The sequence below is a fragment of the Ambystoma mexicanum genome, chromosome 3p, assembly GCF_040938575.1.
Source record: "Ambystoma mexicanum isolate Mex_15411 chromosome 3p, UKY_AmexF1_1, whole genome shotgun sequence".
In the NCBI taxonomy this organism is placed as follows: domain Eukaryota; kingdom Metazoa; phylum Chordata; class Amphibia; order Caudata; family Ambystomatidae; genus Ambystoma; species Ambystoma mexicanum.
The window spans coordinates 789,159,973-789,173,875 of NC_090925.1; positions in this window are offsets into that span (position 1 = coordinate 789,159,973).

Consider the following 13,903-nt stretch of genomic DNA (forward strand, 5'->3'; position numbering starts at 1 on the left):
GTATCCTCGAGAAGGTGTTAATTCCACAATGAAGTCTGTAGCAATGAATTCCCATGGCCTTGTTGGCAGTGTAGTTTGCAATAGAAGACCCGCCGGTCTCTTGTTATCAAGTTTATTTTGATACAGATAGCACAAACATGGACGTACTGCTGTATGTCGGTCTTCATTCCAGGCCACCAAAACTGTCTCTGTATGAGGTGGAGGGTGTTGGTTATGCCACGATGTCCGGGGTGAAGGGTATCATGACAGAGATTTATTATTCTTTGTTGTAATTTCTGTGTGGTAATGACCAGTGCATTGTCCTTGAATAAATATCCTTCCTTGACTCTTAGATTCCATTGATTCTTCCTTGAAATATCCTTCCACAGATCAGAGGATTCGGTTTGAACTCGAATTTCTTCCAGGAGATTGACTGCTTGAGCTACAAAGATCGTGTGGGGAAACATCTTAGGGTAGGCTCTATCTTCAGTAGTCTATGAAACAAAATGTGTACCATTACTGTGTTCTAGTAACCACTAGAGATTTGTAAAAAGGCAGGCCAGTCAAAAGGTTGGGCCTGTCTACTTAATTTAAATTATGAAAGCAGAAAATGTGTTGCCTAATCTTTGGCAATCACAGAATAGATCTGCACGTGGGTATAGATTATTTCAATCTCAAAAACACAAAAATGAAAGTACAAACAATACATAAAAAGAATTTTACTATTTTGTAATGAACATATCTTCAGTAGTTACACAGTCAGGACGTCGAGATAAGATGTCAGCAATCAGGTTTTGTGATCCGGGAACATGAGTGATGTGGAACTGGTACTGGGCAAAGAAGTATGCCCAACGCACCTGACGACTGTTCCTACACTCCAGTGACTGTAGAATTTGAAAATTCCGATGGTTCGAGCGGACCTGAACTAGATGTCTAGCACCCAGAAGTAGATGTCTCCATTCAGTGAAGGCTTGGCAGATGACTAACAGTTCCTTTTCCAGGACGGAGTAGTGTGTCTCACTGGGAGTCAGGGTTCGTGAAAGGTAAGCAACGGGGTGTTCCAGTTTATCCTCAAATTCCTGCTTCAACACCGCTCCAATGGCGTAGTTAGAGACATCCGTTTCCACTAGGAATGGTCGATTTAGGTCGGGTTGGGCTAAGATGGGGGCTTGCGTAAACTCTGCCTTTAAACGTTGGAATGCCTTATCCTGCGGTGTAGACCAGATAAAGCGGGTGTCTTTCTTCAAGAGAGGAACGATCGGCTGAACGATCTCAGAAAAGGTGGATATGAACTTGCGGTAGAAATTGGGATGCCCCAGGAAGGAATGAACTTCTTTCACAGACGTGGGAGCGGGCCATGCCAGTATGGTGTTTACCTTTGAAGGGTCCATACCAATTCCTTCTGGGCTAAGGATGAATCCTAGGTAGTGAACAGAAGTAACGTGAAACAAGCATTTTTCGGGTTTGGCTAAAAGTTTGTGTTCACAGAGTCGTTGCAATACTGCCTTTACATGTTCTTCATGCTTTAGAAGGTCCTTGGAAAAGATCAATATGTCATCCAGATAGACAATGATGAAGAGGAACAACATGTCTAGGAACACCCTATCTATGAAAATTTGAAAAACAGTGAGGGAATTAGCAAGTCCAAAGGGCATGAATAGATATTCATAGTGACCAAAGTGTGTTCTAAAAGCTATTTTCCATTCGTCTCCTTCCCGGACACGGATCAAATGGTAGGCACCCCAGAGATCCAACTTCGTGAATATTACGCCACCTCTCACAGCTTCCAGGATATCCGAGATCAAGGGCAATGGGTACCGGTCTTTGAGGGTGCATTGATTTAAGCCACAATAGTCGAGGCAAGGTCTGAGTTCCTTGGTGTCCTTCTTGGGAACAAAGAACAACAAAGCACCCGCTGGAGAATTAGAAGGGTCTTATGGTGTCATTTTCGAGGTTGGTATCCAGGTATGCTCGGAGGGCCTTCTTTTCAGGTTTGGAAAGGATGAATATTCTGCTGAAGGGAATCACAGCTGAGGGATCTGTATCTATGGCGCAGTCTTCAGGTCTGTGAGGGGGTGAGGCCTGGACTATGGCAGTTGAAAATACATCAGCATATCCTTGATAGGCCTCAGTGACTTGTATGATATTGGAAACCATGAGTGGTGTTTGCTGGTCTCTTGGTGGTTCTTTAGGGGGTGTCAAGGAGGGATCCAGGAATAGACAGTGAGTCATACAAAACTCTGAGCCTAGGAATAGTGATCCTGCTGCCCAGTTCATATACGGATTGTGCTTCTGTAACCAGGGCATACCCAATACCATGGGGTAATGAGCTGACTTAATGATGTCGAATCTGATCCGCTCTTGATGATGGTTTATAGAAAGCTGGATCTCTTTAGTCTGCAGGCTTATGGGCTCTGAAGTGAGGGGTCTTCCATCGATTGCTTCCACCGGCTGCATGGTGCGTTGTGTCTCGTATGGAATAAGATGACTAACAACCCAATCTTGATCAATGAAAAGTCCCATAGCTCCGCAGTCTACCAAGGCCAAGATGGAATAGGTCTTATTCTTGGAGGGCGATAGGAAGGCCTGCATTATCACCAAATTGTTTTGTCCAGGAGAGTTCAAGGATGGAATTGATGTGGAGCAAACATCTCTCTCCCGAAGCTCTGTTCCATCTAGGATCGGGAGCTGGTGTTTCCCGAACGCCGAGGAGGGGCTAGATGACACTCCCTAACCAAGTGTTTATCTGAGGCACAATACATGCACAATCCGTATGGATCCTTCTCATCCTTTCTTGCGGGGATACAGGTCCACGGAAGGCTCCTATTTGCATGGGTTCTGGTTCAGTGACGGAGCCTGGGTTTGTGTCCTTCTTGGTGGTACTCTCAAAAGACACTTTTGGAGGATTTCCTCTGGATTTCTTCTTCTCTGCCTTCCTTTCCTGGATTCGAAAGTCTATTTGCATGGCAAGGTCCATTAGTGCCTGGAATGAGTTTGAGCGAGCCACTCGGGCCAACTCATCCTTAATCTCCTCATTCAGCCCTCTCCTTAAAAGGGTAAAACTCACCGCAGGGGACCAATCAGCTTCCTTGGCTAATTGCTTGAATCGGGTTACAAAGGTGTGCATATCCTGGGAACCCTGCTGGAAGTCTAACCGGCGTTCCTGGGCACTATAGACCTGCTCTGATCGATCAAACATGGTTTTAAGGGCCTGTATGAACCCATCATAGTCATCTAGGAGGGCATCGCCGGAATTAACGAGGGGCGTAGCCCAGGTTAATGCATTTCCTGAAAGATGAGAAATTATTAAACCCACTTTAGCTCTGGGAGTCGAAAAGTAGTAGGGTTTAAAGGTAAAGTGGACCAAACATGAATCCAGGAATCCACTAAGGTTTTTGCCGACCCATCGTATTTGTCAACTATGCCGCCCAGCAACACACTTTCTTTTGTGGCAGAATCACGGGATAGGACCAATTGCTTAAGAGCGGCGTTTTCCGCTTTGAGATTCTGTACCTTGGTTGATAGTTCTTGCATGCCACGCATCAGGTCCCGAACGGCCGCTTCATTGTCCATATCGAGTTCGGTCGGGTGGTGTCTCAAACTGTCAAGGAGTTCCCCCCCTCTCACCTGAGTCCGATCTTTGCTGGATTTCTTGGTCGATGCCTTCTTGAGGACGGATCGGGTCTTGAATAAGGCTGCACAAGTCTCTTCCGACTCCAGCGTGCGTTCAAAGTTCCGGGATGCAACGATCCAGGAATCCGGGGAAGTAAGAGGGTGCACTACACAGCACATGAGTCCAGTAAGAACAAGAAAAGGATAGGGACTAGGAATGGAGTTTAGAAGGGACAGAATCAGGGAAAACAATACCGCGAGCTACGGAGCACACATCTGGTCGCTACTTCGCAATAGCATTGAGACGCGCAGAGCCGTGGGGGGCATGGTCTATAAATAGAACACGCTATGTCCAACGTGTGGAGCGAGGAAGGTGTTTCACGCTGGACAGCCATATTGGGAGTACCAGGGAGTGTAAGCCCCGCTGAGACAAGGACCAGGAAGTCCAAAAGGGGAACGTTCTGTAGGTCATGACAAATGCTGGATCTGCATGGACGAAGCAGTGGTAGGTACCCCCCTGAATGAAGTTCTTTGGCTGCAATAGTCAGACCACCCTCAAAATATGCACGTATCAGAAATCACAAAGCCGGTAGAAACCACCTGGGACTACTTTGCAAAATACAGGCAGATCACCACTTTACGGTCCCCTTGTGTTAAGATTGATTTCTGAACTCTGACCTGGAGGGGCAGAGGTTCAGAAGGCCAGCCTAGTTTCTTGGAGCAGACTAACCTCTGGACAAGCCAGACCAATCAGGGTAGCTATGGCAGGCGGTCAAGACTAAGTCTCAGGATGGGTGAGGGTGACTGAAGGACCTCAATGAGCACACAAAGCAAGGACACTTACAAATTACTCCAGACAGGTGCTATATCAAGAATATAGACACATTTATTACTTGGCCTTTGTAACATAGACCATAGCAAAAGAATCACAGTAACACTTGGTAAAGCAACACAACACTATCAATACAATGTATATGCAAGACCATTGGGGTCTAAAGGGTTAAATGCACAAATATGTCGACAACCTAATGGGAAGGAAACAGGCAGTGCAGAAAGTCTTTAGGCCCAGTTCGACATCGAAAATACACCTAACTAAGAGGCAGTCCAAGCCCTAAGAAGAAAGGAGCCTTGTGCTCTATAGTACATGCAATGCACGCACACGCGGTTGTTCCAATGGGCAAAATCGGGTCTCTTCAGGGTCTCTAGCAGCTCAGGAAGGTGGATGAGGCGATGAAGAATAAGTTCCCATTATTCATGAAGGACCTCCACTCGAGGGCAGAGGCTGTTCCAGAGTTCGGGATGGAGTCTCTGTTTCGCAATAACAGTGGAAAGGAGAGGGGCCCCCAGGGGCCACTCATGGTAAAAATGGGCTCTTGCGCTAGGGACCACAGGTTGGGGCATTGAGTACTCACCAGTCCCTGATGCAAGCGGACCGAAACTTCGGTTGGTCAGTCCACTTCGCTTGCAGGTTCAAATGCAGCAAAAAGGACGTCTCGCCACCTTTTACTTCCTGAGACACAGCTATGATTCCCAAAGGGGACAGTGGCAAATTCTCCACTCTGGGTGGATGAATCGACCCAGTTTCACTGCAGCAGGCTTCAGAGCCAAGAGGGTCACAAATGCAGCAGACTTGCAGAGGACATCGCTGCGGCAGGGCAACACGGTAACCGCGTTTACGCTGGTCCTGGTGCACATTCATCTCACTTCAGATCTGGGAATTCCAATTGACGAAATTCAGTGTGAGGGTTCCCGTGGACACAGAGCTAGCGGGTATACCAAGTTTTGAGGGCCTCCTCGAAACGGCGGCGGTGACAGAGCAAAGCAACCGGGTAGCTTGTCAGTCCACTGGTTGGCCCAGGGACACTTCCGAGAAAGCTTACTTGCAGGGTTTGATGAAGGTGCCGAGAATAGTTGGTCCTACTATTCCAATGGGTCGAAGCATCTTTGCAGAACTTCTAGGATGACCAGATGCAGAGGGGTCCCACGGGACAACAGCGGGCTCAGCGTGCCAAACCTTCCAGCGGGTCACCAGTGGTTCCTCAACTTCGTAGTTGCAGGATACTTGGATCCTGTCCTTTGTTCAGTGAGAACTCAGGAGATCGACGTGGTATGGGTGTTTTTGGCCTCCTCTTATCCAAAGCTCACTTCGCGCCAAAACAAAGAGGACCCAGTAGGAGATCTGCTCACAAACACACACTCCATATGTGGGCCAATCACAGACCACGGTAGTCCCAGTCATTCATGGCACTCCAGACTCTCTGGCACTCAGGATGTGTATTGGTACCAGACCGTCCAGCCGACATCCTGGAGGCACACACACAAGGCATGTAGAAGCCCGCGAAAGCATTGGGTTTCACAGGAAAGTGCATGACCAAATAAGGACTGACCCGGGTCGACTCGAACTGGGGAAGGTGAAGGGGCAAGAGGGCCGAAGAACAGGACAAAGAACCACGTGGCATGGCCATTTTGGTGCCAGGCCACCTATTTGGGCCAAACGCGGTTAACACGGTTAACATGGCAGGAAAAGGTTAAAAAGAATGCAAAAAGATAGCTGCCACTAGTCCTGTCCATGACACATCTGCACAGTTCATAAAACGTCCAGCGAGAGTTTCTAGGGCCTTTGGAAATGACTATAGACCCAAGGGTGCTGTATGGTAAAATACATTGCACACTTGTTACATGTTGCACAAAAGTTGCAACATGAGGAAAGGACTAAGGGAAACAAAGTCTCCCAGTACTGACTTTCTTAAGGGCATGTCAGTTTCCCCATAAAAAGTGAGCGAAAGTCCAGAGGAGTGCAGCTGAGGGCTGTGCTTCTCTGGCAAAGTCAGTCAATGGTGTTTAAACAGCAGCAAAAAGTTTGGGGGTTGATAAATGGAGGGAAAATTACATACACTTATTAAATCTTTCCTAACACCTTGCATACCTATATTCGGGAATCCTCAATTCACCCTGGGGTTGGAAAAGGGAGCCTTTAGGCACTGGAAGGAGGCAAGCTGCACTAAACTTTGAGACATGTTTCAGGACATAAACATTAAACCATTTACCCAATCCATGGCAGAACTGGAGTTAACGGAGAAGGATACCACTACAACATTGGCTAATGAATCCACACATATGCAAGGTGGCAACCCGCCCCCTCACCTCATTTGAGTAATTCCTTGCCGCCGAACCTGGAGACAGACACCTCATCTCCAATCTATACAAAATAGGACTAGAAGCAGTGCAAAACATAGACCTAAACTACAAAACCAAATGGGCAGACACTCTGGGGTTCTTTATGTTTAATTTCAATGCTCTAACAAAACCTAATAAAAAGACATTTTTAAAAAAATGTCCTTTCAGGCAGACGCTGGTTGATGCTTGTCGATGCACTCCTCCTAGGTTCTTGGCTGGCTCATGTCGTCTTTTAAGGTGGGCGACCCAAAGCTGAGGAGAGTGTTTTAGGCAATGGCCTTGTCCTTCTTTCGGTTCAGAGACCCTCTGGCACTTCCCACCTAGGAAGCCTGCTTGCAAAGTCTACAGGGCATGCTGTGTGCTGGCTGGGAACCGGTTCTGGAGCTGGATTCAGTATCTCCCTCTGTTCCCTAGGAGAGTTTTAGGGGGCAGATCCTGCTTCCTCTCGGAAATCCTGGCCTTCCTTCACTGGCGGAAGCTGTAAGGCAGACTGTACCTTCAGCCAGGGTCCAAATTAGCTCTTCTTGTTTCTCCTTGCAAAGTCTTCTGATGATCTGCTAAGAGAGGGCCTCAGCCCTCTTTTAAAAGCCAAACGGGCCCCGGTGATTGGTGCATGCTAAGCCTAGCTTAATGAACCAATCCTAGGTCCCCACTAACAATCTTCTGTTATGCGTGAGGTCATAACTAGAGAGCTTTGCAACAGGAAAGTTAAAGGGGTGAAAACATGTACTACTAAGTGTAACGCTCACCTGATTCCCACGGAGGCACAGGTCTGGCTTCGAGTGCTGATGCTTCTTCAATGGTGAAGCGCAGGACTCTGAAGATGGACAGGAAGGGCCCTCTACTCTGGCTTCTCCGGCTCGCAGGAATATTCCCCTGTGCGTGAAATGGGAGTATTACCTACTGACTGAGTTATGCTCAAGCCTCCCACATTCTTCCAACCGTCCACGATACCCTTCCACGATTCCCCGTGAAGTCTCACCTTAGGGTCTGAAAGGACGAGCTCTCCATCCTGCTTCTGACGCAGGGGCGCGTTGAACCCAGTTACTTCACTGGATTGAGGTTGGATGGGAGTTCAGGTAAGCTTGATTATACTGGTAAGGCGCTGTAAAAGTTCTGTTGCAAGTTCAAAAGTTCAAAAGTTCAAGCTTTAAATAATAATGTTCATTGTCTTTTTTCAGGTGATGAATGAAGATTCCTTTGGAGACTTCTTGCAACAAAGCGCTGACGTTGATGTCTTTTCCCCATAGGGGCCGGGGTTCGGAATGCCAGAAATAAACGTGCAGTTCCAGTAAAGATCTGGTAAGTCCTAGATGAGCGCTCAGGTGATGTTTTTGCATTCGCTCATCTAATGTCTTTGTCTTTTTTCCCCATAGGAGCCGGGGTCCTGCTTGGAAGCAGCAAGACCCGAAATTAAATGGGAATGACCCAACAGGTAAGTCTTAGAAGGAAACTGGGCTTTTCCTATTCCCTTCCTTCTCTCACCTCTTATTCTTGTCTTTCTCTCTAGGCTCTGGGAAGTGGCTGTGTATCCGGATGATCGCTGCTGAAGATGGAGGAACCCAGGAAAGGTGAGTGAAATGCAGCGCTGCAGCGATCGCAACGAAATGCTTTTAAAAATGATGTCTTCCCTTTCAGGATCGTCGGTGATGTCTCCGTGGTGCAGGTTTAGCTGGTAGGTCTCTTGTCTCCCTTTGCAGGTGACCCAGGATGCTGACAGGCGTGGCTGAAGTCCAGATGCAGGAGCTGACACGGTGAGCGTCCAGCTGCGAGGAGCAGAACAACGCGAAGCGTGAGTTGCTGATCGGGTGTGGTTTAAATAGCTTTGGAAGAAGTTCCAAGTGTGTATCCTTCCTCCGATCAGGTATGTATCTTTCCCCGACCACACCCGGGTGGAAAGTAGTCCCACAGGTAAAGTAGTTCCTATTCAGGCCTCAAGAGGGCCTGGATGTGGCAGCAGGGTCTGCATCAGGTAAGTGCACATTAAACACTTGAACACATGTCTAGCTTTATGAGCCTGGCGCCTAAGGCGCCAGGACAGAGGTCCAACATGAGCCTGGCGCCTAAGGCGCCAGGACTGCGTCCAAAGGGCCCCAGCTTGGGCCCGCTGGCACTCCCCTGGGGGAAATGATGCCTGCCTCTGGGGTTGCTGGGTCGGACCTGGCTCCTTGGAGGTAGGCATCATGACAGTACCCCCCCTCAAGGCCCCTCCCAAGGTTCTTCCCTCTGGGGGTTTGGGCTTGTTCGGAAATCTCCAGTGAAACCTTTGTACTAATCGAGGTGCGTGGACATGGTTACTAGGCTCCCACGATCTCTCCTGAGGTCCATATCCCTTCCAGTCAACAAGATAGAAGAGTTTCGACTTTACCACCTTGGAGTCTAAAATGTCTTTAACTTCGAATTCTAATTCCCCTTCAATTTGAACTGGATCTGGAGGTTTGGACAATCGGGTTCCTGGTTGTACTGGCTTCAAAAGTGATGCATGAAAAACTGGATGAATACGCATGTTGGACGGTAGATCCAGTTTAAAGGCCACTGGGTTGATTATAGCTTTGATGGGATAAGGTCCTATGAATCTGGGATTGAAGGTTCGCGGGCCCTTGAGGGGTAAATGTTTAGTTGCTAGCCATACCTGGTCTCCTACTTGGTAAGGAGGAGTTTTACTTCGGTGCAAATCAGCGTTTTCTTTATACTTTTTCTTGGCTTGCTGTAAATGAGTTGCAGCTTCTTTGAAGGCTCGGGTTATTGTGGAATGCAGATGATTTACTGCAGGCATTTCCAGGGTCAGAGGTGGATCTAGATCAGAGGTCCGAGGATGGTGACCATACAAAGTATAAAAGGGGGTTTGTCCGGTTCCAGAATGTACTGAATTGTTGTATGCATATTCTGCGATCCAAAGGATGTCTTTCCAATTTAACTCGGATTGGTGTAACATGCACCGAAGATATTGCTCGAGAGTCTGATTGGTTCTCTCGGTTTGTCCGTCGGTCTGGGGGTGGTGGCTGGTGGATAACCGCACATCTATTTGTGCTAGTTGGCAACACTTCTTCCAAAAATGTGAGATAAATTGACTTCCACGATCCGAGACTAAAATGGAAGGGAAACCATGTATGCGAACTATATTCTCCAGGAATTCCTTGGCCAAGGTGGAAGCTGAAGGCAAACCCTTTAAAGGGATAAAGTGGGCCATTTTGGAGAATAGGTCCACAATTACAAGGATTGTGTTGTAACCAGCACAAGGAGGCAGATCTGTTATAAAGTCCATTGACAGGGTGTGCCATGGTACCGGTGGAATATCCAAGGGTTGAAGTAGGCCGGCTGGCCTTTTCTTTTGAGCCTTGTTTTGGGCGCAAATTCCACAAGACAGTACAAAAGACTTTATGTCTTTTCTCCAAGAAGGCCACCAGAAGTGGCGTTTGATTTTTTCCTCTGTTTTAGCGATACCAGGGTGTCCTTCCATTAAAGATTCATGATGATGGGCAATAACAAGTTCTTGCAATTCTTTACTTGGCAGAAACAACCGCTCCTGGAAGTAGGGTAAGTCATCCTTAACGGTGTAATGAGGACCCTTTTGACTCCATTCCAGTAAGGTTGAAGAGTCTAGAAGTTGTTTTACTTGCGTTTGGATATCCTCAATAGATTGCAATGAAGTTAAGCCTAAGATTCTTTGCTCAGGTATGATGGGCACAGGTTTTAAGCTCGAATTAGGTTCTTCCATGCCAATCCGGGATAAGGCGTCTGCTTTTCCATTCTTGCAGCCAGGGCGATAGGTAATTACAAAATCAAATTCCGCAAAGAATAGAGCCCATCGGAGTTGTCGTGAAGATTGAGCTTTGGCCGTCTTTAAATACTGTAAGTTTCTGTGATCCGTAATTACGGTGATGGTGTGTCTTTCCCAGAGAAGGTAGTGACGCCAAGCCTTGAAAGCAGATTTGATGGCCAGTAACTCTTTATCGGTAATTGCGTAGTTGATTTCAGGAGGAGAACATTTTCTGGACCAAAAGGCCACTGGGTGTAGTTGGTTAGTTTTTGGGTCTCTTTGCGACAGGACAGCTCCCATGGCCGAACTGGAAGCATCGGTTTCCACTATGTACGGGAGATCTGGGTGCGGGTGCATCAATACAGGTGCAGAGGTGAATTTGGTTTTCAGGTCCTGAAAGGCTTGTTCGGCCTCAAGAGTCCATTCGAACCTAATGAAGTCTCACCTTAGGGTCTGAAAGGACGAGCTCTCCATCCTGCTTCTGACGCAGGGGCGCGTTGAACCCAGTTACTTCACTGGATTGAAGTTGGAGGGGAGTTCGGGTAAGCTTGATTATACTGGTAAGGCGCTGTAAAAGTTCTGTTGCAAGTTCAAAAGTTCAAGCTTTAAATAATAATGTTCATTGTCTTTTTTCAGGGGATGAATGAAGATTCCTTTGGAGACTTCTTGCAACAAAGCGCTGATGTTGATGTCTTTTCCCCATAGGGGCCGGGGTTCGGAATGCCAGAAATATGGCGCCGACCCGAAGTGAAACGTGCAGTTCCAGTAAAGATCTGGTAAATCCTAGATGAGCGCTCAGGTGATGTTTTTGCATTCGCTCATCTAATGTCTTTGTCTTTTTTCCCCATAGGGGCCGGGGTCCTGCTTGGAAGCAGCAAGACCCGAAATGAAATGGGAATGACCCAACAGGTAAGTCTTAGAAGGAAACTGGGCTTTTCCTATTCCCTTCCTTCTCTCACCTCTTATTCTTGTCTTTCTCTCTAGGCTCTGGGAAGTGGCTGTGTATCCGGATGATCGCTGCTGAAGATGGAGGAACCCAGGAAAGGTGAGTGAAATGTAGCGCTGCAGCGATCGTAACGAAATGCTTTTAAAAATGATGTCTTCCCTTTCAGGATCGTCGGTGATGTCTCCGTGGTGCAGGTTTAGCTGGTAGGTCTCTTGTCTACCTTTGCAGGTGACCCAGGATGCTGACAGGCGTGGCTGAAGTCCAGATGCAGGAGCTGACACGGTGAGCGTCCAGCTGTGAGGAGCAGAACAACGCGAAGCTCCTCGTGTGGTTTAAATAGCTTTGGAAGAAGTTCCAAGTGTGTATCCTTCCTCCGATCAGGTATGTATCCTTCCCCGACCACACCCGGGTGGAAAGTAGTCCCACAGGTAAAGTAGTTCCTATTCAGGCCTCAAGAGGGCCTGGATGTGGCAGCATGGTCTGCATCAGGTAAGTGCACATTAAAACACTTGAATACATGTCTAGCTTTATGAGCCTGGCGCCTAAGGCGCCAGGACAGAGGTCCAACATGAGCCTGGCGCCTAAGGCGCCAGGACTGCGTCCAAAGGGCCCCAGCTTGGGCCCGCTGGCACTCCCCTGGGGGAAATGATGCCTGCCTCTGGGGTTGCTGGGTTGGACCTGGCTCCTTGGAGGTAGGCATCATGACACTAAGTCCCATCCATCTTCCTGTCTGCTCTGGATCAAAGGGTCTCTCTTGTTATTTGAGCTCTCTGTGGTTCCTGATCAAAGCGCAGGTCTGCCTTGAAGTTGTGGCGAGAAAAGACGTTCTGTCTCCATCAAATCACATACTACCCTCCGAAAGGGGGCCCTCTTGCAGAGGTTGCCTACTGTAAACAGCTGTCCCAGACATGACAGTTCACTGCTGTTGATACTAAGGGGAGGGAGCTGACTTCAGGTTGATACAGATGCATATGAAAAAGGTGTTGGGTTTCATGTCCCCTCTGTCAGCTCTGCAACCAGGCCTCTTGCAGGCTTGCTTCAATTAACTTTCATCAGTATGTGCTGCCACCAGCAGGGCAGACAAAGTATAGGCCAAATCCATTTAGCCTTTGTCAGTTAATGAGGCTGGCCATGGCAGGGGCAGGAGGAAGGTTTTGCCTTCCCCCTTCTTGAGATGCTTTGATGTACCCGTGGCTGTCACATTCCAGCTGAATATGATAGGAGGACTGCTCCTGTAGGCTGTTTCCACCCAGAGTACATGTGACTATGTGTCTGTTGTGCGTTGAGCATAGGAAAATGTGTGCGGATTAGCCCCACACATTTTCCGGAGGTTTCTCTCCCAACATTCCAATTAATTACACATTTTTAAAATAGCCCAGGTGAGTGCACACTCCAATTGTGGGTGGTCAAATTCCTCAAACATCCACCACCCACAGTTCTCAAAGACCCATAAGAGACACGTAGATAGAGGCCCACCCACAGTCTGCGTTGATTGATGACACACGAAGAGGAAGTGAATTTATACCATGATTTCACAACTTTTTATGATTTTATATTTTCATTTGGTTTCTTGGCCCACAGCAATATGTTGAGAATAGATTAGGTAAACTTTATTCTATCTACTTCACAGGTATTCTTCAACTTGTGGCACATACACCCAGACAGACAGGGACGAGTGCACAGATAGCCCAGGGCTCAAGTCGGGGGACCACGCGGGTGGACGGCATCTGCCCACTTTTTTGAGAGTGTGGATGCTGGCACACTTGTGTTTTTATGTCATTTCTAAAAAAGCATACATTTCCTTCCAATGCTTTTCTTCCTTTTCTGCTGCCGGATCTCAAAACCAGGTTGTGCGGTTGAAAGGCGACGCTGTTAGCCACAAAACCAGATGAAGTGTGCTTCAAAACACTGTAAAATGTCTCTAATGTTCACTTCACGTGACGGCACTTTCCCATGCTTTCGTCACAGTCCCCCAATTTTCTTATTTAGGACTCCAGCCCTGAGTTAGCCATACTATTCTGCTGTAGGAAGAACATAGTTTACCAGAGCAATAACGTAACACAGTCAAACCTTTTCTTTTGTGTCACCTAAAGAGGTAGTCCTAACAATGGTCAACCTGTCTGAAATGCATTGGCTTGTGACTCTGTGACCTTATTTGTAAAGAAGGGCCGCCGTGTGTTATTAAACAAATGTCACAGAGAAAACACCATGATTTCACTGGATTTTGTTAAGTGTTTGTTGTAATGCAGTAGTATTTACTACATAAAATGGGCTCACCAGATCTGATGGTGAATATCAACAGTTTTGTTTCACTATTTCTTTCCCTGGAATAAGTGCATTTCAGGTTCGGGGCGAGCCTGTATATTGATTTAACTGATTTAACGTGTTTATGATTTTGTACTTCCCGCCCAAATCTCTAGTTGAATAGA